The sequence below is a fragment of the Lagenorhynchus albirostris genome, chromosome 3, assembly GCF_949774975.1.
Source record: "Lagenorhynchus albirostris chromosome 3, mLagAlb1.1, whole genome shotgun sequence".
In the NCBI taxonomy this organism is placed as follows: Eukaryota; Metazoa; Chordata; class Mammalia; order Artiodactyla; family Delphinidae; genus Lagenorhynchus; species Lagenorhynchus albirostris.
In genome coordinates this window covers 133,162,271-133,186,950 of record NC_083097.1, presented here as the reverse complement: position 1 = coordinate 133,186,950, position 24,680 = coordinate 133,162,271, and the positions used below count along the sequence as shown (strand labels likewise).

General features: G+C 40.2%; 1 long non-coding RNA gene across 1 annotated transcript in view; it reads right to left on the bottom strand.

Annotated features, from left to right (window-relative positions):
• Positions 1-6,998: 6,998 nt before the first annotated feature.
• LOC132518550 (uncharacterized) overlaps positions 6,999-24,680 on the bottom strand; it is a 118,413-nt gene continuing 100,731 nt past the window's right edge. Inside the window, exons 3-4 of the long non-coding RNA XR_009539911.1 lie at positions 12,635-12,724; positions 6,999-7,136 (exon numbers count right to left, since the gene is read on the bottom strand). This is a non-coding gene — a long non-coding RNA (uncharacterized LOC132518550). The remainder of the gene's footprint in view (positions 7,137-12,634; positions 12,725-24,680) is intronic.

The window sequence follows — 24,680 nt, the reverse complement described above, 5'->3', positions numbered from 1 at the left end:
AGCCCATGAGCCACAACTACTGAGCCCGTGTGCCACCACTACTGAAGCCCATGCGCCTAGAGCCCACGATCTGCAACAAAGACAAGCCACCACAATGAGAAGCCCACGCACTGCAACAAAGAGTAGCCCCCGCTCGCCGCAACTAGAGAAAGCCCGCGGGCAGCAATGAAAACCCAACAGCCAAAAATAAATAAATAAATAAATTTATTTTAAAAAAAATGTCTTCAGATGGAATGCAGCCATGATGCCGCCCTTGAAAGTATGGCCAAAGACACGCTTCTGCTGATGCAATCCTCAACCATGGATCAATAGCAATCATCATCAGTTCATCACAACACCAAGGACCCATATGAGGCCTCAGAACCCTTCAAAATACCAATCAATCTGATGGGCACAAGATTTAAAATCTATTTGTCATCATCAATACGATTTTAAGTTGGACATAATTTTATATATATACACACATATATCATGAAATCAATCATGTTTTTTAAAAATGCTAAGGTTATCTCTGGGTGGTAGGATTATAAGTCATTTTTTAAATTTTACTTTATTATATTTTCCAAATTTTCTGCAATTGGCTTGAATTACTTTTACACTCAGAAAAGAAATAATTTTAAGAGAATTTAATTTTTAAAAAATCACCTCGATTGTTCTTTAACACTCTTTAAGGAAGACCACCAAGCTTGTCCACTCATTTGTGAGATTAATTTGAGAGAACTGAATGCTGTCTTGAATTTGCTCCTTTGAAATATCATTCCTATGACAGTTTAAATCAAAAAGCAGAGTGATATGGTTGGAAAAACTGAAAATCAGAAGGCCTAAGTTCTAATCCTAGTTGTCCCCCAACTAGCTTGAGATTGTGAGCAAGTCACAGCTTCTGTGGGCCTGAGAGTATGGGACTAGAATCAAATTACCCATGTCCAAATTCTGGCCCACCGGCTGAAAATCTGTGTGACTTTAGGCAAGTGACTTAACCTCTCTGAACCTCAGCTGTTAATTCAGAAACAGAATAATAATTTTCCCTCCCTGGACTGCTATGAAGATGAGATGAGATAGTGTGCATAGGCCTTTAGCCTCATGCCTAGAACTCTGAAAGTGCTCAGAGAACATTAGCTGGAATCATTATTATTATCTTTCCTGTCCCAAAGCAGAGGGAAAGCTACCATGTTCTGCAGACGGGCCTCCCCCTAGGGCAAGTGTGTCTCTGCCTTGCAGTGTCTTCCCAGAGGCTTAGCCAGTTCTTCCCCACAGAAGCCCAAACTCTCTACCACAACCAAGTTCTGCCTTTCCTTGCCATTCATTTATTTCCCACCCTCCTCCCCAAGATCTACAGTCACCCTGGGGGCCAGGAAGAAGTAAAGGAAAGCATGTGTTGCCTGCAGACATCCATAGAACATCAAGATGACCTCCTCTACCTTTCAAAGAAATGGTTTGTGTGTGTGGCCCGAGACAAAGGGAGCACTGTTGACTTTTATTTGTCAGAGACTATCTCGGATCCCCTGAGTTTGTTTGATGAATTGTTTTGGGTAGATAAAATAGCCCTGTTCCCACTCTCCCTGATTCTGCCACTGAGAGCAGATTAACAAAAAATGTGCTCTTCACATCAGAAAATACAGCCCTACAAAAACAGTTCTTGAGGGAGAACATTTTTTTTTTGGTCTCTGCTGATAATTTTCCCACGCTTTGTGGACAGCCCAGGTTGGCCTGAGCTCAGGGTCACCTTCTCTCATCTGGAAGCATCAGGAGGACCTAGGGCTGAAGACCCTGCACAAGGTTTGCAGCTAATGCTGGAACAGATGGGTCCAGGGAACCCATAGGAAATGTAGAAGACTGACTCCCACCCACTGTGAACAATGAGCCTGCAACAGGAGAGAAGGGATGACAAGGACCTTTGGCTACAGGAAAGCAAAGTCCAGAGAAAGCACAAAGAACAGTGGCTGAAGGCTGTATAGCCCAGGGGTTCAATGCATGGGCTTTGGAGCCAGAGAGACCTTGGTTCTCATCCCAGCATTGACCCTCACTCAGGTAAGTAACCTCCCTAAAACTCCGCCACACGAGAGAGAGGAAGGCTGATCTCACAAGACTTGCCGTGAGACCTAAAGAAGCTGATGTTGATCAAGTCCCTGGAGGGTGAAAATGGTGGCTTTTTATAATATGCTCATCCTTGAGTAGGGGTCCTTCTCTAGAGTAGGAAACACTTTACCATGATAGCAGTCCCAAAAAGAAAACCCTGTTTTCTTTACACAAGGTTTAAACAGAACCATGGAGAACCAATGCCACCCTTGCACATGTTCTGTACTCTGTAATTGTAGCTGATATTGCATTAAATTATAAAAAGCTTTTGGTTATTGAGCAGTACTATGGACCAGGAACCATTCTAGGTGTTTTTCAAGCATTCTCTCATTTGATCCTTAGATTAACCCTTATAATAATAAGTATTATTATTATCCTCATTTTATAGAAAATTGGGTCTTAGAAATTTGCCCAAGGTCAAAGGCAGAGCCAAAAGTTATCTATGCACATACATGATCCATTTCATGCACCTTACCGGTTGGAGTCACTGAAGACTTCAATTCTTTTCTAGGAAGAGATGTTGGGATGACCTTTTATCACATTACATTAGCCCTGAATCCACGACCAGACTCACCTCCCACACTTGTGTCATGCCTTTCAGTAGGGACCTACTGAAGTGACTGTAAATCATATTGAAAAATTTCTCCTCCCAAGCCCTTAAAACCCCTTACTTTACATAATCATTCAATGGTACACCCCCAAGGACCCTCAGAGATCATCACTCAGTGCCCTCCTTTCACAAATAAGAAAACAAGACTCAGAGGTGAAGTGACTACAACAAAGACACACAGCCAGGTCCCAGCCCAGCCAAGTCTAGAAAAATCCAGCTCTCCAAATTCCCTGCTACCATTTTGTGCTGTCATCTTTCACCAGGATTAACGGTGCAGTTGGTATTCCACCTTCCATCCCTCATTCCCAATGTATGTGCCCATGTGACAGCGGGGGAGCATTCACCACAAATCTGACAAGCTGACACCTGCCACCCATGAGAACGCCCATTTTCCAGCATCACACACAGTTGTCCTAAGTATAGAGCATCCCTCTTTTCTTCCCACTCTATTTTTGCAGCCTATCCTTGCCCTCTTGTTATGCTGTTGGGACCATGCTTAACCAGCATGCTAAAGCATAAATCCATTGTGGATGTTTATCCTCTTATCTACAGGCTTTTGTCACTGGGTTCTGTGATATAAGGGTCATGAAGAGGATGAGTGTCCATTTATTCATTTAGGAACAGGCACTGGGCTGTGTGCTGGAGTACAGTGAAACACCAGATGTGAAGCAAATCCCAGAATGAGGCACAAATATTAAACAGGAAAGCACACCAACAAATAAAATGACCGTGAAAATGAAATGAAGGAAACCAAACAGGGTGCTATGGAGAGAATAATAGGAGAGACTCACCTAGTATCAAGTACTCAGGACAAGGTCTCTCTGAGGGGGCAATCTCTGAGCAGATGCCTAAAAAATGCTTGAGTTTTCCACAAGAAAACACAGATACTTCTCATAATTCTGTCCCTGGTCTCCATTCCAGGTTTCAACTTGTCCCAAATCACGTTTAATATTTTTTTAATTATAAAAATAAGATATATTCATTGTAGAACATTTAGAAACTCAAAGAAAAAGAAAAAATGAAGAAAAATTAAACTTCCCACACACACTCCTATTATTGCTAACTGGTATACATATATATACATAAATATATATAAAACTATAAAAAGGAAAGCTTTATTATTGAAAAATGTATGGAAATGGTAAAAAAAATGCAAGACATAAAAATTGGTATAATAAAAATTAAGTTACTTCTCTACTCTAGCCACTACCACCCCCAGATTTACTCCCCAGAGCAATCGTTTTTTTGTGTAGACTTCAAGATTTATATATATATATTTTTTTTTTACATAAAATGGTATCATTCTATAGACCCTATTCTGCTCCTTGCTTTATCATTTAACAATATATCCTGAAGAAGCAAGTATAGATAATCTTTTTTAATGACTATTATTTGTACATAGCTGAGACCACTTTGTATAATAATTTTCCACCCTGCTTTTTTACTTAATATTACATCATTAAAAATTCTTACTTCATTTAAAATGACTTGCAAAATTTTTTTAAAAATTTAATGACTGCAAAACATTCTACTATATGAGTAAGCCATAATTGATATAAACATTACCAAATTATGAATATACGGATTTTAGAAAATTTTATTAATGGCTTGAAAGAACATTATGCATAAAGCCTTCACTGTGTTTCTCTACTTACAGAATCTTGAATTCACTTCTATAAAAATTTATTGAGACTTCTCATGAACACAGCATTGTTCTCTAGTCTACTGTGATACCAAAGACAGATATGATGTACATATTAATATCTTTAAGAATAAGAATATGCACTGTGCTATACACAAATGCTCTCTGGATGTTCCCATCTCCAAGTGGCCCCAATCAGCTCTACTCTAGGAGCAAGACTAATGCTTGTTCTTGCTATTTTGGCTGTCTGACTTGTTCCTCCCATAACTAACATTTGCTCACCAATAGTGATAAGATAAAGAGGATCAAGGGCTCAGACAAGGAAGCAAAGGAGGCCACTTAGTCATCTGAGACTCTAAGATGGGGTCTCCTTCTGTTTTAGGAAAAATGTGTCCTCCATGTGACCCAGAGAGTTCTACATTAAGGTAGAGGGCTAAAACCCAAGCTCATAATAAAGTGTCCTTTTATCTGGCCTTTTTAGGGGCATATATCTTCTGGGAACCTTGTTGGGATTAGGGGGGAGTAGCTGAGAAGAGACAGAATTTGGATGCCTACCTACTAATATCTCCACTCGATAGTTTTCTATCCACTTGTACATAATTACTAGCTCAGCATATATGAATGTAGGTTCTGGAGCCAGAGGGTCACTACTTCCTAGACAAATTATTTAACCTCTCTGTGGGTCTAATTTGTTCATCATTAAAATGGTGATAATAATAAAACCTACCACATAGGACTAATATGAGAATTTCTTGAGTTAATTTGATGTAAGTAATTTACAACTTTGCCTGGCACATTAGAAGTACTTAATGTTTATCATTATAATTCATAACAGGTGAAAAATGAAGTTGAGCACTAAAGTTTTATAAAAACTCATTAAATTCCAACATCATTACAGAAAAGGCCCAAAAGGAATCAAATACTTCACAAAATCAACTGTAAATATTCAACATTTCTCAATATATTATTTGAGCATGGGATCAGGGGAACATGGTTGGAATAAAGTAGTGAAACTTTGCTTGATGTGTTGAAATATGAAGACCAAGGACTACACCAAGCCATGTCAACTTCCCTTCATCTATCACATGAACTCATGACAGAGGAGACACTCATTATTTCAACTGTCCAATCATTTCAATTATCCAATCTTATTTCTAACTCTTCTAGGAAGGGGTTGGGGTATAAATTTCTCTGAAAGGCACTCCAGGTGGAGGGAATAATGTTAGCCAAGCATGGAAGTATACTGTGTGCTCAAAGGATGACAAATGGCTCACTGGAGATGATACTGGAGACTTTCACATGGTTGAAACCAGAAACTAGCAGAAGAAGATGACCCTAGGAAGACTGAAATTAAGTCAAAATATGCAGGGCCTCTAGGGCCATGTGGAAGTGATTACATTTATCCAACAAATGTAAGAAAAGGGATAACTTTTCATATTTCTATTTTTAAATAACATTATATGTGGCCATGTGGACAATGTACCAAATGGCAGAAAAATTAGAGGCAAAAAGGCTACCTTAAGGTTGTTATTAAGAATCCAGGTGAGAGGTGATGAGAATTTAAGGGAGGGTGATGAAAAATTCAAGAGGAAGAGAGGAGGGCATCAAGAGACATTTCAGAGATAGAAGCAATGGGTCTTAGGGACTGTTTAACGTCATGGGCAAAAGAAAAAGAGAGAAGAGCTAAAGTTGTTCTGAAGCATCATGTGGGAAAGACAAGAGATTAGAGCACAGCACAGTGAAGGGTTGGTGCTTAGGAAATGTTCATTGCAAATGAGAGTGTTGAGAAGGGCGTGTTCTAGTTGTGTTGAGCCACAGAGGAATCCCTGGGTATCTGAGTCATTGGGTTGTCCTGGGGTCAGGAGACACATGAAGTGGAGAGAAAATCATTGAACTCAGAGATGGAGGATGTGCCAGAGATAGTCTTTATCCATTTGACTATTGTGCCAAGTGTTGTTTTTGCCAGTAAGAATTTCCTTTCATTGCCTTCCAATGCTGTGACATTCTCCCAAACCCTCCACATCGCCTCTCTCTTCCTCCCACCAAGAGTGATGTGTCATTCCTCTGTACCCCAAGGTACCCAGCATGTATGACCACACGATGTTATAATTATCTGCTCCTCTACCTATTTTCCTCTAGACTATGAGCTTCTTACTGGCAGTGTGTTTTATTTATCTCCATAATATCAATACCTAGCACAATGTCCAGCACAGAAGTTGAAATCCGAATTCTTCGATGCAGGATCCCTTTGTTGCCTAATACACAAAGATAATCATGTGCAGTTTCATAAGCCCTTCACAGACAGCTGCAATGTTAATGTCCCTTGACCTATTGAAATTGATAGGAGATGTATAGTCTGACCAACTTTAATCAAGACACTCAGATGTTGTCTGCTGCCCTCTAAGTGCACTGTACACCCATCTGCCTTTTCTCATATTCCTGCCGCAACCATCTTGTTATCTCTATTTCTGGAGTCCCACAATAAAAAATTTTTTAAATCTTTACCCTACCAATACCCAGAAAAATAACAACAAACAAAGTGGAGACCAAATTCAAAATGAAAAGCTGATGACAAGCAATATATTTTTCTATTTTAATTATTTTATTCATAAACCTGTTAGAGATCCGAACGAATTGTAAAAACCACGCCAGGATTTCGAGATTTAATTTGGGTTTTACAAGCAGTGAAAGCAAATGAGGCATTCATCTCAAAGTAATTTCTCAACTGGTATTATTGTCCTCGGTGCATTGAAAAGGAAACCAAGACACAGAATGGAGACGTAAACAGTCCAAAGTCACATGCAGAATCTGAGAACAGGAAAGGGAATAGAATTCCTGATTCTGAAGACAGACCAGTGGCTCTTAACCTTCCGTGGACAGGAAAACCACCTGGCACTCTTGTTTTAAATGCAGATTCCTAGACCCCAGCCCGGACCTGGCAAATCAGACTCAGGAATCTGCACCTTTCCAGGCTTCCAGGTGATTCTTATGAACACCTAAATTTGAGTGCACTGAGAGCCAACGGTCAGGGGTCAGAAGCCACACCGTAAGGCACACTGTGCCAGATTCTTCAAATGGTTCTGCTCCATTTGGCTGAATCAGAACGCCACTTTGTGAAGAGTCTCAAGGAAGGCAGCCAGCAGGGATTATGAGAGGCTCCTCCCAATAAGGCCTTGGGCTCTTCACCATGTTCCATCTTAACCAAGCCAGGCCTGGCAAAAAGGAACCAGGCCCACACACACCCATCCGCATTCCCAACACCAGTGCGCCAACAAGAGAACTTTCCCTTTGGTCCTGCTTCGGAAGGGCTGCTGCGATGGGACAGCTCCCCATTCCCAATGCTTCCTGCAAGTTTTTTTTTTCCTCTGTACAATTAATTAGCTAATAATTTTTGCTTCTGATCCATTCCTCATTAAAAAGCTGAGTCCCCGAGTTGGGGCTGTCGGAACAAAGGTGGGAGAATTTATGTCTTAATTTTGGTTCATTATGGCAGGAAGCCTCTTGCTCCCATCACTCTCCCTCCTCAGCCTCTCCCCTCTGAGTTCTGGCGGCTCTGTGACCCTAAATGCCTCTTTCGAGGCAGCTACCATGGAGGCACTGTCTCTGCCCTTTATCTTCTGCCACCTCATTAAGAGAAATGAACCTGAGTCTGAGAAAGATGACACAGGGGAAATAAAAATGTAATCCCTTGGTGCCACCTATAATGAATTGTTATGAAAACCATGAAAATATGTGTCTGCGGATATTGTCCTTTGATTTGAAGTCTGTTGTAAGCGGTAATTTTTGTCATTAAAGCTGTTAATCTGCTCAGAGCTCCTCATAAGTTTTTATGAAGAAAGACATCCCTGCTGCCTCCCTGCTCATTGCGGGGTACTTTGGAGGCCAACACACACGCAGAGCACCGTGGAATAATTAGCTTTAATTATGGCTGATACGGCTGTCTGTTGAAAGTGGAGGGACTTCACCCTGCTAGGACTGGAGATGGGACCTGCTCAGCCTTTGCAAGGCCAGAGGAGAGGGGCCTATGGCTCTGAGTCTGCGATCGCAACCACTGCCAACCACAGACACCAGGCACCACTCCCCAGCCGGGGCAGGTACACTCTGGCCACCACATGCTCATACCCAAGCATGGACATGCACACTCACGTGCACGCGCACGCACACACACACACACACACACACACACACAACTTCATCTCCCTCATCCCTCAATTATCTTGCCCAGTTCAACCACCACAAACATCCATACTACTCCACTATCCACATACACTAACCACAGTATCTGTATACCAAGGCACGACAAGACATGCACCAACTAAGACGGGCACCACAGAAACTCAGAATACACAGCCTGCTACATTCAGCTTTATTACATGCATACCCCGATTTCCTCAGCCACAACCCACACACACCCACCATGACATGGGTGCCTGGATATATAAAACCAACCCCAAACCAATACATATCACCTATGAAACACATACCTGTGCATTGGCTCTAAGAGGCAGCCATATCATAAGGTCTGGAGGAGCAAAATGTTCTTGACCTCAGATAACTCATTATACGGTCAGAAATGAGCATTTAGACTGAAAACAACTGGCAATTCATTTAGCATCTATTGATGCACTGAGTATTGATTATGTGTCAAGCACAGGGCTAGGCACAATGGAGCCTTTACAGATAAATAAGACAGGGTCTATACCTCAAGAAGCTTGTGGCAGACACAGATTGTCTTTCAAGAAATAATTCGTCCACCAGCTGGGAGGGCTGTCTGCAGAGAGCCTTTAGCTGTCGGCTGCTCCAGGGATTACGTCAGCTGCAGAAAGCTGCTTCACCCAAGCTCACTCTCTGCCCAGGGAGGTGACATCTGATGACTGATCGCCATACGGGTGTAAGAGCCTGACCACTGCAGTCAATGCCAGACTACTCTGACCGGCCACAGCTTCCCTCATCAGTGGAAGTTCTAGTAAGGTCTACATCTCAGGTCAGCTTCTCCCTCTGCCCACTCCTCCTTGGTTTTTCTCCCTTCCACAGATGTTGGTCCAAAGGGCACTGCCTAATAAACATCCTATCCCACTCAACTCCATCTCAGAGTCTGCTTCCCAGAGAATGCAACCGTGACAGAGTGAAATTCAACACTATGGATGCTATCTACCAAGTAAGAGTACTAGAGAGTAAGTGCTAAAGAGACTCTTCAGAAACAGAGAGGAATTGAGTCATAAGAGAAGGATTTCTGAAGAAGGTGACATTGAAACTCGGTCTGGAATAACTGTTAGCATTACATAACTGAGGAAACATAGAACTTTTTGGAGAAAAACAACTTGGGTGGGAAGTACAAAGTGTGTTCTTACCTCAGGGAAATAGTGAGACGTAAAAGTGAAAGCAAACTGTTGATGGAGCTTGAATTGAAAATTTTTACAAGAGTTTCATTTCATCTGTTAGACCAATTGATCTCAACAGTTGGCACTGCAGATTAATCACAAGGGGTAGTAACCCAAAAGTACATCCAGCATGGTTATAATTATAGTCATGGGAGGACATCATAAATTGAGGAATATTAAAAAAGAGAGAGCGCTGGTTATGGTCATATTCCAAAAGGCTAGCAACCATTGCTATAGCAAAGGCAGTATTAGAGTTCTCCCACTCCGGTCCTCCAGGCCATCCATCCAACCATCCATCAATTCAATATATATCGGGAACATACTATGGGCAAGTCACGTTCCAAATAAGTGCCCTCGTGACATTTACTCTCTAGCTGTGAAAACAGACATTAAGCCAAGAAACGAACAAAAATATAGAAATGATTTCATTTCAGTTGTGATAGTAATTGTGAATACAGTGTGTAATATGAACAGATCAGAAGGTTCAAACTGACCTAAATTGGGGCAGGTCATCAGTCAAAGAAGTTTTCCCTGAAAAATTAAAATTTTAAACTGTGGGACCATTTTCGTACTCATTACTTAGCTGGGTCCTCAGACTGCACAGGTGAATAAGACCTGCCCCTTCTTGAAAACACAGAACGGGAGAGAAATGCAAAACTGTAGAACTGAAGACAAATGTTGCCTATTTCACAACTTTTCCATAGGAAAGCACCTACATGGAAAAGGAAAAGTAGCTAATGCCATTTGCTTTGTCCTAGGACAGGGGGATTGTGGATGGATTGCACATATGTGTTTATTCCTCCTCAGAGAATATATCCTGGGAAGTGATGGCTTGAGCTGGATTCCTAGTATCAGGTCAACCAGGGTTCATACTCTGCTCAAGTCCTGGGGCGATGCTGGGGCGAGGGATCACCAGGGCACTGCAACATTAGAAGCAGGAGCTAAAGTCCTACTGCCACTTCTGGGGTCTGGCCACCCCCACCCCAACCCCAACCCCCCAGCATTTTGCCTCATGTTACCAGGGAATTTACATGGATGAAGGTTTTGTCCCTAGCAGATTGAATTTAGAGACATTTGAAGTTCTCCCTTTGTTCCATTTCAACAGTATTCAACAATATAAAGCTTTGGTGCTGCTTTGAACTAATTTCCTAGGGAGTTTTAAAAAAGAGAAAAAAGGCCTTTTCTTTGACTCATCACTCTATTAAAAAATAACATTTGGGTTTGGTTTGAGAGTTCAAAAAATTAGTATTCATTTTTTCAGTGATTCATTTAATCAGTTCAAGTTCCTGTAGATGGCCTAACCCAGAAGCATCTATACAATGAGGTATTGTGGTTGCTTAGGATTCATCCAAACTTCCCAACTACTCCTTCCTAGGCCTGGGTTTATGGGCTCAGGGGGGAATGGGAAGATGGCCCCAGTCTGAGTAAATGAGAACAGTGACTTTTACTAAAGGGAACGACGAACAAATCACACTATAAACTTTTAACTAAACAAGGAATCAAAGGAAACTTTCTTAATATTTAAAGTATATATCAGACACTAACAGCAAACATGTATAATGCATAATGGTGACATAATAAGGATGCCTCTATTAAAATTAGGAACAAGCAAAAAGTGTTACTATCACAGTTATTGAGATTTGTTCTGGAGGTCTTAGCAAATGCAGTAAAACAAGAAAAAGAATGTTGAATAAACACTGTAAAGGAAAAGACAAAATTATAATTATTTGCAATCATAACTATCTTCCTAGAAAATCCAAGGGAATTAACTGAAAAACTAAACTAGTAAAGGAGTTCAGCGTGAGGTAAGATGTAAGACACATAAACAAAAATTAATAGCGTTTGTGTACACCTGCTATTATCCATTGGAAAATTTCGTATTGAACAAAGATCCCATTTACATAGAATAAAAATGTAAAATTCCTAAAAATAACTTAACAAAAAAAGATCAAGACCTATATTTTTAAAAATCTTTTAAATAAACCCAGGCATGATAGAAAAGCATCAAATACCCTGAAGCTTAAAAGCATGCTACCCTACAGGGATTATGGATTTGAATACCCTTCTGTCATTAATTTTTATTCTTGGTGAATTCTCTACTCAAAAATAATGATTTTGCTTCATTAACAACCAGATCTTTCCAGCCTTGGGTCATGGAGAACAATAGAATGCAGTTTTAACCTTTTGTCTGCTGAAAGCCAATCAAAGGATATGGCTCCAAGGTTGCTGTAGCTCTGACCAACAACACAGCCACCTAACTATTCAAAAACACTTGTACTCATCTGAGAAGCTTGAAGATAAATGCCATAGATTGAAAGTTAATGAATGAAAGTTTATATATAATATAAACACATTAATTATTTGTTAAATGAATAATTCTTTTTACAATGTGTCCAAAATTGTCATGTCTCGATTATAACAATAAAACTACTTAATTTTACATGGCACCTTCACATGCAATGTCTGACTTCATCATCTCAAAAACTCTGTAAAGTGCGTAGTACAAGTGTGATTTTTAAATACTAGTATATATGAAGCATACATGCTGCTTCATGGCATACACAGTGTGCTAAACCTTTTACATACAATAAGTCATTCAATGATGTCTCATGGCATCTCTCTGAGGTCGATGTTATTATTATGATGCTTATTTTATGGATAAGGAAACTGAGGTTCAGATAGCTTAAAAATCTAATTACAGAGCCAGTAAGGGGCAGAGCTATGATGAGTCCAGCTAAGCATGCCTTGAGAAGCTTCACTCAATCCTTACACTATGCTTCCTCTGATAGTGGTGTTATTATTATGACACATCACAATCATCAGCAGAAGCAGCAGTATTATTACCTATTGCATTAGTTTGATTAGGCTGCCATGACAGAATAAAACAGATTTGGTGGCTTAAACAACAGAAATTTATTTTCTTACCGTTCTGTAGGCTCTGAATTCAAGATTCAAGGTGCCAGCAGCGTTGGCTTCTGGTGAGGTCTCTTTCCTTGGCTCACAGATAGCAGCCTTCTGCAATTTTACACAACACATGTAAAATTCCTCGCATGGCCTTTCCTTAGTGTGTGCACACCTTGATATCTCTTTCTCTTCTAATAAGGACACCAGTGCTATTGGATAAGGTCCCCATCCTTATGACCTCATTTAACCTTAATTACATACTAAAAGGCCCTATCTTTAAATATAGTCCTATTAAGGGTAAGAGCTTCAACCCATGAATTTCAGTCCATAATATCTATACTTAAAGATAAGGAAACTGAGGTGCAGAGAAGTTAATGGACTTGCTGAGAGCATACAACTATAAAGTAGAGGAACTTCAGCTCAAACCTAGATGTATCCCAAGTCTAAAACCCATGTTCCTTCCACTTCCCCTCAGTAATTATTCACACTGTGGGAAGGGAAGTAGAATGTAAACAATGTAAAAGAACAGATAATACAAAACGCATTTTCCTCCTGCTTTGGAACACTCAGGATACATTTTCATACCCTGTTTTATCTTCATCATTATTTCTAAACTGCTACTAAAACGAGTTTGCATTGCTTTACTGTGTCTTCAGCCCTACGCCCAACCTGAGAACAAAGAGGGTAGCCCAAAACCAAACTGACATGCACTGCAAAGACAGCAGGATATTTAAAATCTACCATAGCTACCACACACATATAAACCAAAATTGACTATATGTACTTTGATATACTCAGAGAGAAAGGGCTACATAAATTCAAATTGTCATCCTACCTAGATATCTAATTCAACTTCACAGGGTCCTAGGATGCAGGTACAGAATTATTTTCCAGATATGTTCATTCATTTATTTATTCACGTAGCATTTACTGAGCAGGTCCACCAATTAGTCAATCCCAAACTAACTCATTTAATCAATAGATGGCAGTTGCTCTTCTTTCCCATGCAGAGCACAGGCTCCGGACGCGCAGGCTCAGCGGCCATGGCTCACAGGCCCAGCCACTCCGCGGCATGTGGGATCTTCCCGGACCGGGGCACGGACCCGTGTCCCCTGCATCGGCAGGTGGACTCTCAACCACTGCGCCACCAGGAAAGCCCATGCTCTTCTTACTTTCCCACAGATACAGACTCTTCCGGTCAGGAAAGGGACGTTTCTTGGGGTCTTCCCCACCCATACCCTTCCACTCCCAATCCCGACATACCAAGTTAAGATGATCTATCTCTGGCAATAGGTATTGTTATTGGGCTTATTTTACAGATAGGAAAACTGGACAGAAGGGATGAAGTTCAATGTCACACAACTTATAAGTGGTAGTATCAGGATTAGAAACCAAGCAGCCAAGTACCAGAGCCTACACTTCTATCTGCTATGCTATATATACTTCTTTGTATGCTATATTTCTTCAATTTGTTTATCAACATAAGAACTGAAGGAACATTTAAGCTTGCAAAGTTTAGGAAGACTTACCTAAAGAAGAGAATTCTTAAGCTGTAAAAACAAGGCCTGAGAAGTCAAGGAATTTGTCCGAGGACTTGTGTCCAAGAACACGGACTCCTTGCCTTACTATCCTGACCCACTTTCAGCGATCTAGCACTCCCACAATCCTGGGACCATGGTCTGGAAGGTAAGAGGAATATAAGCCCAAGGCCACTATCCATTGTCCACTTGAGCACAGCACCCCATCCGTGGGTCAGGGCAATCACAGGGAGGGCGTGCATATCCTGCACAGTGCCCCATTATGGGCAATTCCCCCTGATGGGGGGAGGTTAAGAATAAAAAATAAATATAATAGGTGAATTAATGTATAATATGTACAAAGGTGCTAAGTGCTAAGGAAAAGAAAATAGAGTAAACTAAATGGGATAGAGAGTGCCACCTGTGAAGGTGAAGAAATTACAGCTTTAACTAGTGTGGTCAGGATGAGCCTCATTGAGAAGGTGAGATCTGAGCAAAGACCTAAGGGAGACAAAGCACATTGCCATGCTGATATCTGAACAACAGGTATTCCAGGCAGAGTGCACAGCATGCTGCAAAGGCCCCAAGGGGAGTGGAGAGAAAGACCTGTTAGGAAGTTACTGCAGTATCCAAGCTAGAGACAGTAGTGGCTGGAGTGGCAGCAATGGAGGTAGTGACAAGTGGTTGAATTCCGGATATATTTTGAAGGCAAGTCCACAGTATTTCCTGACAGAATTCACTGTGGGATGTGAGAGACAAAGTATTCAAGCTTGTCTCCAAGCTTTGGGTTTGAGCACATGGAAGGATGGAGACACTATCAAGTGAGAAGGAAAAGGCTGTGGATAAAGCAGTTTTGGGGTGGAGGCAGAAAGGAAGATCAGGAATTCGGTTTGGGACAAGTTGAGTTTGAGATGCCTATCAGATAACCAAATGAAGAAGCTGAGTAGCCTGTAGAATATATGAGTCTGAGGTTCAGGAGAGAACTCTGGCTGAAGATATAAATTTGAAAGTCATCAGCATAGAGATGGCATTTAAAGCCAGGCAACTAGCAAAACTCTCCAAGTGAGCAAATGAAGATAGAAAAAAAAAGGAAGACTAAGGACAAAGCCCTGGGGCCACTCGAACATTCAGAGGTCAGGAAGAGGAGAAAGAAAAAAGGAGATTTGGAAGCAGCAGCCAGTGAGGTGGGAGGAGAACCAAGCAAGTGTGTGGTGCTCTGGAAGCCAAAGGAAGTGTATCAAGAAGGGGGAGGTGTTCAGTTATATCAAGGAGGAAGCATTCAGCTGTATCAAAAACTGCTGATATGAAAAACATAATTCAAAAAGAGTCATGTACCACAATGTTCATTGCAGCACTATTTACAATAGCCAGGACATGAAAGTAACCTAAATGTCAATTGACAGATAAACGGATAAAGAAGATGTGGCACATATATACAATGGAATATCACTCAGTCATAAAAAGAAATGAAATTGAGTTAGTTGTAGTGAGGTGGATGGACCTAGAGTCTGTCATACAGAGTGCAGTAAGTCAGAAAGAGAAAAAACAAATACCGTATGCTAACGCATATATATGGAATCTAAAAAAACAAAAAAAGTGGTACTGATGAACATAGTGGCAGGGCAGGAATAAAGACATAGACATAGAGAATGGACTTGAGGACACGGGACAGGGTCAGGGGGAAGCTGGGTCGAAGTGAGAGTAGCACTGACATATATACACTACCAGACGTAAAATAGTTAGCTAGTGGGAAGCAGCCGCATAGCACAGGGAGATCAGTTCGGTGCTTTGTGACCACCTAGAGGGGTGTGATAGGGAGGGTGGGAGGGAGGCTCAAGAGGAAGGGGATATGGGGATATAAGTAAGCATATGGCTGATTCACTTTGGTGTACAACAGAAACTAACACGGAATTGTGAAGCAATTATACTCAAAGATCTATTAAAAAAGAAAGCTGATAGGTCACATAATATGAGTTCTGAAAAATGACCACTAAATTAAGCAATAATTACCTTCTGTTAAGGTATCCAAATTAGGTCACTTGGATACCTTAACAGAAACCATTTTGATGGAGAGATAGAGTACAAGAGCTTTGACTGGGATGGGCTTAAGAGAGAAAGGGAGAGGAGAAAATGAAGACAGCACAAGGGAGCAAAGAAATGGGGTCACAATTAGCATGAAAGGTGGAATCAAGAAAATGATTTTTTAAGATGTGAAAAATAACAGCATATTTAGAAGCTGATGGGAATGATCCAGTAAAGAGGAAGAGATTGAGGCTGTAGGTAAGAGAAAGGGAAATTGCTGAAATAATGCCCCTGAGTAGGAAAGAGGAGGTAGGGTTAGGGCACAAGTGAAGGGATTAGCTTTAGGTAGAAGCATGAGTAACTCATTTATTATAACAGACCCAAGACAGAGTATAGCGATGCAGATGCTGGCGGATGGGGTAACATATAGGTGCTAGGGAGAGGAGTTATCAATAAATAAAGTCTAAAGAAGGAAGCAGGGCCAGACCATGTAAACTTCCATAAGTGGTCCAGACCTCATTCTGAGTACAATGTACAGCAACATTAAACTTTTAGGCAGATTTTCACTTTATAAAACTTATTCCCAGGAATATGTAGAATAGATTTGAGGTGGACAAGGGAACCCAAAGGCAGAGACCAGTTAGGAAGATGTTGAAGATGTCTAGATGGGAGAAGATACTTATTAACATAAACAATGGCCATAGGAATAGAAAGAAGTTGTAGAATTTTAAAGCAATGGGCTCCAAAGAACCTGATAATCAACTGAATACAATAAAAGGGGAGTGGGGGTCAGAAAATGACCTCAGTTGCCTGGCTCAAGGAACTGGCAAGACAGACATGCCATTCACTAGGGAATTCAGAGGAAGAACATGATTGGGATAGAAAATAAATAGCTGGTTTCTAAACCTCTTGGGTTTTAGACATCTATAGGGTACTCACAGTGAGGATGTCTCCAGGTTATGGAAAATGTAGAGCAGGAGCTGAGCAAAGACCTCTGAATTGGAGCTAAAGGTCTGTGAGTCATTCTGGACAGTCACGTCTGTTAACATACAGAGGATCTAAGGAATTAGTTGACGTGTATAGTGTTGTCTGCTCCTGCACTCAGTGGTCCAGTCCACTCTGCTTTCACAGGACTTTTCCCTTTGATTTTAGTTGTCACCCTGATGTCAATGGAACCTGCTTTTAACCTGCCTTTATTTTACATTTGCTGTGTCTGTGTAAAAGCATGAATGTAACTAGTTCTGCAAAATAAAATAATGAGTCTGCCACAGTAACTCAGAGACCTTTTCCACTTTCAATTTTATGGATATGTTCTTGCTAGGTAACATTTTAGACAAAAGGATGTTACTATAAAATGCATTCTAGTTCTTAACTATAAGCAACTTTTTTATCACATGCTACTGTGGATGAAACAAGCATTCTTTGTCTCCATCTATAACATTAGCAAAAAAGCTAATTATCTAAAGCAGTGTTTCCTAGAAAGTAAATACATAGCCCTCCCTATGGACTCGAAATGCTTTTAGGTGACGTGGGAGATCATTTTAGATGGTACATAAACATGGCACTAAATACCATTGACTGTAATTGAAAGAAAGTTTATTTCATTTTCCAATTTCTTTCAATTCTCCTAACAAAGCCAACATGAAGGACTCACTTTGATGCTAGTCTGTCCTTAATTCTTACTAATATCCCTTCATAACAGAGATAAAAGAGGGTTTGGGTTCAGAGCCTTCCACAAACCACAGTCTCTAATTAAAATTCAATACTTTTGTTTAATTTTAATTGTATTAATTTTTATACTTCTATTTATGTCAAATGGTTTCCATTTAGAGCATGGATACCAAATGTCCTTCTAAAATAGATTTAAGTATTTTAAGGTGAATTAATTTCAAGAAAGATATTTAGTAAAAGATGGTTCTTAGATGTGTCCCAAACTATGAAGATGGTAGTGTTAACAGATAATTTCCAGCAATAAAGCAAAATTATGACTCATATACACATAAAATAACACGTTAAATATTATTTATTATTTAACTCATTACTTAAGTGAGCAAACCAGGCAGATAATATAACCAGTTCAAAGGAAAATCTGAAGAAGCACAAATTTGTATGACTTAAGAGAAAGTTAGAGTGAATGTAGAAATGGACACAAAACTGATTTTTGAATGGGGTGTTGGATGGGGGAGAGGGTTATCTCTCTGCTGGACAGAAATCATTTGCATATCAAGAAAACAATTATTTTGCTTTGCTGTTATCTATAATTTTCAAGGTAATAAATAGTTCAAGGGCAGTGAAAGGCTAGAATCAAACAGCTTGGAAGGGTGTGCTCTGAACAACGTAAAGTAGTTTTCCATTGAAACAAGACAATTTATAGTCCAAATCCTAAGGAGGCAGCACTGAATAGTTGAAAAGCTACATAGTGAGGTCTGGAAATTTGGAGTCTTGACCCTGCAACTATATGAGCTTGGGCAAGTGACTTCTTCTTCCCTTTTGGCCTCAGATTACTTATCTGTAAACAAAGGACCTGGACAACACACTTTCCAAGGATTCTACGTGTTATAAAATTCTCAAATTCATGACACTTGAATGCCCAGGACTTTAGCTGCCTAGGAGTGAAACAGTACCTCTTATTTGTAGGCTTCTCAACCTAGAACTGACCTGCTCACCAGCCTTCCCAGAGCAGAATCGAGAAGCTGCCTCTGTTTACTCAGACCAGAGTGTAGTCAATAGACAGGTATTGAGTGATCGCCATTCATACACTAACGGCTTTGTTAGAAAGAGGATGTCTTCCTTTGTGTTCATCTTGTAATTAAGACTTTGCTGAAATCCAAAAAATATACTTAATTTATCACCATCATTCATCATTATTACTATCATTAGTAACCAAGATAGAAGTCCCAGCTTCCACTGGCTACCATATCACATCATTAACTTCCTTCTCCCCGACCTAGCTGCAGGTCCCACTCCTGCTTGGAAAGCTCCTGTGCCATAGAAGGCATTAACATAGCTATTTTAATTTGATATGAGAATTTCAGAGATGCACAGTTCAATTTTTAGAGCCCCTTCTGGGTTTTTCTGGACCATCGTTTTGAGGAAGCTGGATTAATATCATTTGCATTGAGTTCAATCCACTCCTTCCTCAAATTACAGGGCATAGGGACAAAGGCTCAGAGGTTAAAAGGACTATACTCCATGACCTCACACCAGGAAAGAATTCCAGGAGAGCCAAATACTGCCTTTTTCTCCTCAAACACTATTCCTATATTCTCTTGATACCCTGCAAGAGCTGGGATGAAAAACTAAGAAGGTGGGCCCTGCTGCCAGCAAGCCTTGAATCTGCTGCTTAACTCAAGTAAGTTCATTCATTTCTCTGCACCTTGGTTTCCTGATCTGTTAAAAAAAAAAAAAATTAGAACATCAACTATACCTCAATAAAAAATAATAATAAAATTTTTTAATAATAAAAATTTTAAAAATTATAATAGAATCACAGGGTTCTGTGTAAGGCTTAAAATGAGGCATGTGAAACACTGAGTACAATGTCAGTAAGCACCCAATGTCACCTGTTGTTGCAGTTGTCATAGTTGCCATGACCCTGGCTAAATGCACTTGGAACTGGAAACCAGAAGTGACCATAAAAATAAGCATTCTTTAAAAAAAAAAAAAAGCATACTTTCATTCAGTTTTTATTATTCTCCATTATAAAAATTGTAATACAAGTTTATTAACATTTACAGTCAGTGTTGGAAAGGATATTCACCAAAGTACTAGGAGTAAATCTCCGAAGTATGGGATTAGGAGAATTTCAATATATACTTGCAACACTTCAGGGTTTTATTTACTAACAAATATATATCATTATTATAGATATTTTTAAAGATTTTCCTTTTGAAAAAACTGAGACGTAAGCACCATGAGTATATGATAAACAACTTGCAAAAACAGACAAAGAGGGAAGAAAAGAGGCATCCTCCCACCACTTCAACTATCCTTGTTCTGACTCCTCTGAAAACCCAGAAAGGTTGGAGTCCTGCAGAATGTTAATAAAGGATCCTAGATACAAGTGTAAGAGCTCTGGAAAGCTGTGGTTCTTAATATGCAGAAGATTATGAATCCCACTAAGTATCTGATGAAACCTGTGGACCTTCCTCCAAGGGACAGCACATACATGAAATAGCTGTACACAACTGCAGGGCAGTCCAAAGCCTCCTTAGATTTGCAGAGGTACAACAAACCCTAATACTAATGTCCATGGAACACCAGTAACAATACCTCCACCCATCTGCCTATTTGATTAAAGGAACAACCAAGAAGGTCCCATGACAAAAATATCTTCCACACAGGCCTGATTCTGGCGCCTCTCATGATTAGGAATTCCTTTGTATCAAGGCATCATTACCTATAAAACTACAAGCATCCCTGAGAAATATAACACTGTAAGTTTCTACCATTTTTTCATTCATTTTTCCAACATATATTTACTGAGCACGTATTTTATTCTAGGCAATAGGGTAAACAAGTCAGCTCTCTTTGAACTCAGTCTACTGTGTAGGAGAGGAATGACAGAGAGATGAACAATAGACATGTAAACAAACTAACTGGTGCCGTAATTGGTTAATGATGGAAAAGTAATTGGCTATGAAGAAAACAAAGTAATAGAATAGGCAGACTTGGGGGAAGTACAACTTTACACAGGGTGCTCAAGAAGGCTTTCTGTAGACCTGCCTGGTGAGAATAAACCAGCTGTATTGAAATACGTGAAGAAAGACATTTCATGCCAGTCATAAAAATGTTCACTGAATCCGCATATTACATTTTTTCTCAGATGAAGGCAGTTTCTAAAAATACAAAGAAAGCAAGTCCAGAAAAGAAGATATTGCAGAGAGAGAAGGAAGGTGACAACCACAGGAGAGACACAAATAGGGAGAAAGACTGAGAAAGATGGGTAGAGAAAAGAAGTGAAAGGCCAGACCTGACATTTGATTATAGTTTAGAATACTTAGAATCTTTTTAGCTGCAAGTAACACACATCTGACTCAAACTGGCTGAAACAATAAGAAATTTTACTGGCTAACACAGGTGGAAATTCAGAAGTAATGCGGGATTTGGGTGTGACACCATCAGGGCTCCAGCTCTGTTTTCCTTTGATTCTCAAGCCCTGTCCTCCTCAGTAAAGACAGAGACAGAGACAGAAAGGAATAGAGATAGAGAGAGAGATAGATAGAGATAGAGATAGAGACAGAGATCAAGATCAGTAGAAATATAGATGATAGAAAGGAATAGAAATATACACAGGTATCAATATAGGTATGCATATATGTTCTAGTATTTCCAGGCTTTTCTATCCCCTTTGCTCCCAAAAATGTTTCTGGCTTTGCTCACTTGGTTTCTTTTACTCCCCAGATCTCTGAGACATGTTCTGCTACCGTCAGACTAGTTCTTTAGATTTTGTGATAGGAGTGGGTAAGGGTAGATGGACAAAGTGCACAGAGGCTAGAACTGGAGGTGAAGCTTTTCTGGGAATTTTATAAAATTATAGAAAAAGGAGAAGCCAAAAGGTATGAGGCAATTAGATGACTAGATAGAAGGGTATTTTTAAAAGAGCTTTTGGGGTACATGTATCCCCTTCTTAATGTCTGAGCAATTTAAATAAAGAACTTGAATTGTTTGGGATTGATCTTTTTGTCTGTCTTTTTAACTAACTTCTTTGCAACACAACTCTAAGACTGGACCCTGGTTTAGTAGGGTTACACACACTCACAAACACAGACACACAGAGAAATGGCAAAAGCTTAACAACCCTGTTTCTCACACCCCTTGGGAACAAGGTGGTCAAGATCTGCTCCAATGCTGACCTGGTCTAGGCATGTCAGGAGAAAAGAGACTGGAATTTTGGCAAGCCACTTTTTAAAGGTCATTGACCTCTGGTTTACGCTACAGTTCAAACCATGAACTCTGTACTATAAATCATTATTATTAAAAACAGCTTGGTGTAGTTAAAAAAGGTCCTGGATTTATGAGCAGGAGACATGGGCTAAAATGCTCTTCCATACCTCACTAGCTGAGTGATCTTTAGTACACTTCTTAACATCCCTTTAACATCTGTAAAAGGGGCATAATAGTACCTACTTTACTACGTTAGTGCAACTGTGATTTCATTGAGTATATGGGTTTATACACTGAAATATTCCTTATTCATTTCTGTATCCTTAAGACATAGCTCATGGATGACAAATACACAGTCCCAGTGTTGCAACTCCCTATCCATGGAAAACACAGTTAACAAATAACAGTAGTTTGTTCCACTAAACCTGGCACATAGGGCACTAAATAAGTAAATATTTGTTGAGTGCATGAATGAATGAACAGAGTGCTCTAAGCAGTCACTACTAACTGATCAGAGCTGGCTCCTGAGATGAAGCTCAACGCTATCCCTGGCTCTAGCCTTTATTCTAGTATTATCACAATGTTTGTAATTGATTGCTTGCCCATACCCTAAAGACCAGAGACTCACTACCTATTTTTGTAAATAAAATTTTATTAGAACACAGACACACTCATTTGTTTACATATTGTCCATCGTTGCTATCACACTACAATGGCAGAGTTGAGTAGTTGTAACAGAGCCCATACGGCACAAAGCCTAAAGTATTTGGGCTTTTACAGAAAAAAAAAATGGCTAACTCCTGCTCTAGACCATGACCTCCTTGAAGGTAGTGGCTATGTGCTTCATCTTCTTATCCACAGAATTTTTCAAAGGACAGGCACTTGGAAAACGTTAACTGAATTAACACGTGTTGGGAATTCCTAAAAAGGATGTTGGTTGACCTGAAGTGATGAGTTCACTACAACTAGCCATTTGGTTTCCTCTCAGGAATCTCAGGTGATGGAAAACAAGACAGTCTACTTTCATAAGGAGAAGGGCATGGCAAGCAGATGAGACCCAAAGACCACCTGCCAAGTAGTGGCCTAGAGCACTTGGGCAGGGTGGAATTGAAGGTGACAGACAGAAGAGTGCAGACTAAGAGGAGAAGAGCATGGAGAGAACACGAAGGAGAAGTCCAAAGTGAAACTGGTCTCCCACCTACTTTGCTGGAAACAAGCACTGCCTAATAAATGGACAGTTGACCCTGTCCATGTGATCAAACACATAAGTTTGATCTGTTGGGTCCGCTTATAAGTGAATTTTTTTCAATAGTAAATACTGCACGATCCACAGATGGTTGAATCCACAGAAGTGGAACCTCAGATTCAGAGGAACCACAGCTGGGGAAAATCACGTATAGGGTGGGCCAACTGTAAGTTATACATAGATTTTCAACTGTGTGGAATGTCAGCGCCCCTAACCCCCCATGTTGTTCAAGGGTCAACTGTATTTTGGTTAAGAACCTCAAAGAGTTGTCTGTGGGCAACTTACATCAGAATCACCTGAAGAGTTTGTTAACATAAAAATTCCCAGGAATCATCTCAGACTTAAGAAGTCATGAACCCTAGCGGGGGCGGGGGGGAGATTCCAGGAATCTGCCTGGTTAACAAACTCCCCAGGTACTTTTTATACCCACTAATTTTTAGAACTGACCTAGAGAATATACTCTTTTCCCAAGTGAGAATTCCTAGTAAATACTTACCTCAGATGGCTTCCTTGTCACACATATTTTCCATTTAAAGACTCTAAGATCAATGCATTCTCACTGAAGATTTGAGTACTTTCTGTTGAGAAACACTTTTACTATGCACGTACAATGGCAAATGTCCTATCAAGCCAACCAAAGATACCAGATAAAGCTTTGCTTCAATGAATTGGCTAGTCAAAAACTGATTGATGGGGCTTCCCTGGTGGCGCAGTGGTTGACAGTCCGCCTGCCAATGCAGGGGACGTGGGTTTGTGCCCTGGTCTGGGAAGATCCCACATGCCGCGGAGCGGCTAGTCCCGTGAGCCATGGCCACTAAGCCTGCGCGTACGGAGCCTGTGCTCCGCAACGGGAGAGGCCACAACAGTGAGAGGCCCGTGTATCGCAAAAAAACCAAAAAACAAAACTGATTGATGATCCCAGAGTCTCACGGAGACGTAGGCCCAAAGAGAGACAGGACAGTTGGGGGAGGAGGGGAATACATGACGGAATGGCTATATCTTACTGGAAAGTATCTGTACCCCAAAATAACCAAGATAAATGATTTGTGACTGTGACATAGGACAAAGAATTTCGGTATAACAGAGTTGACTACGGAAAAAATGCAACCAGTACAGTAAATCACTCTATGGGGAAAAACAAAAGGAAACAGTACAGAATAAGTACCTCTAGAGATAAAAATCACCTCTCAAGATATTTTTGTGAAAAAAAACAATTTCCTTAGAAATATTAGGAAATAATTTATAGTAGGAAAAAAAGCCATTATAAACCAAATGGCCTTCCTACATGATAGCAAAGTATATCTTTAACATGGGTTCATTATACCTTATTTACTATTAATTCTAACTAGGTTTTCATTTGTTGCCAAGGTTTGGCCCCAAGAGTGTTAACACTAAA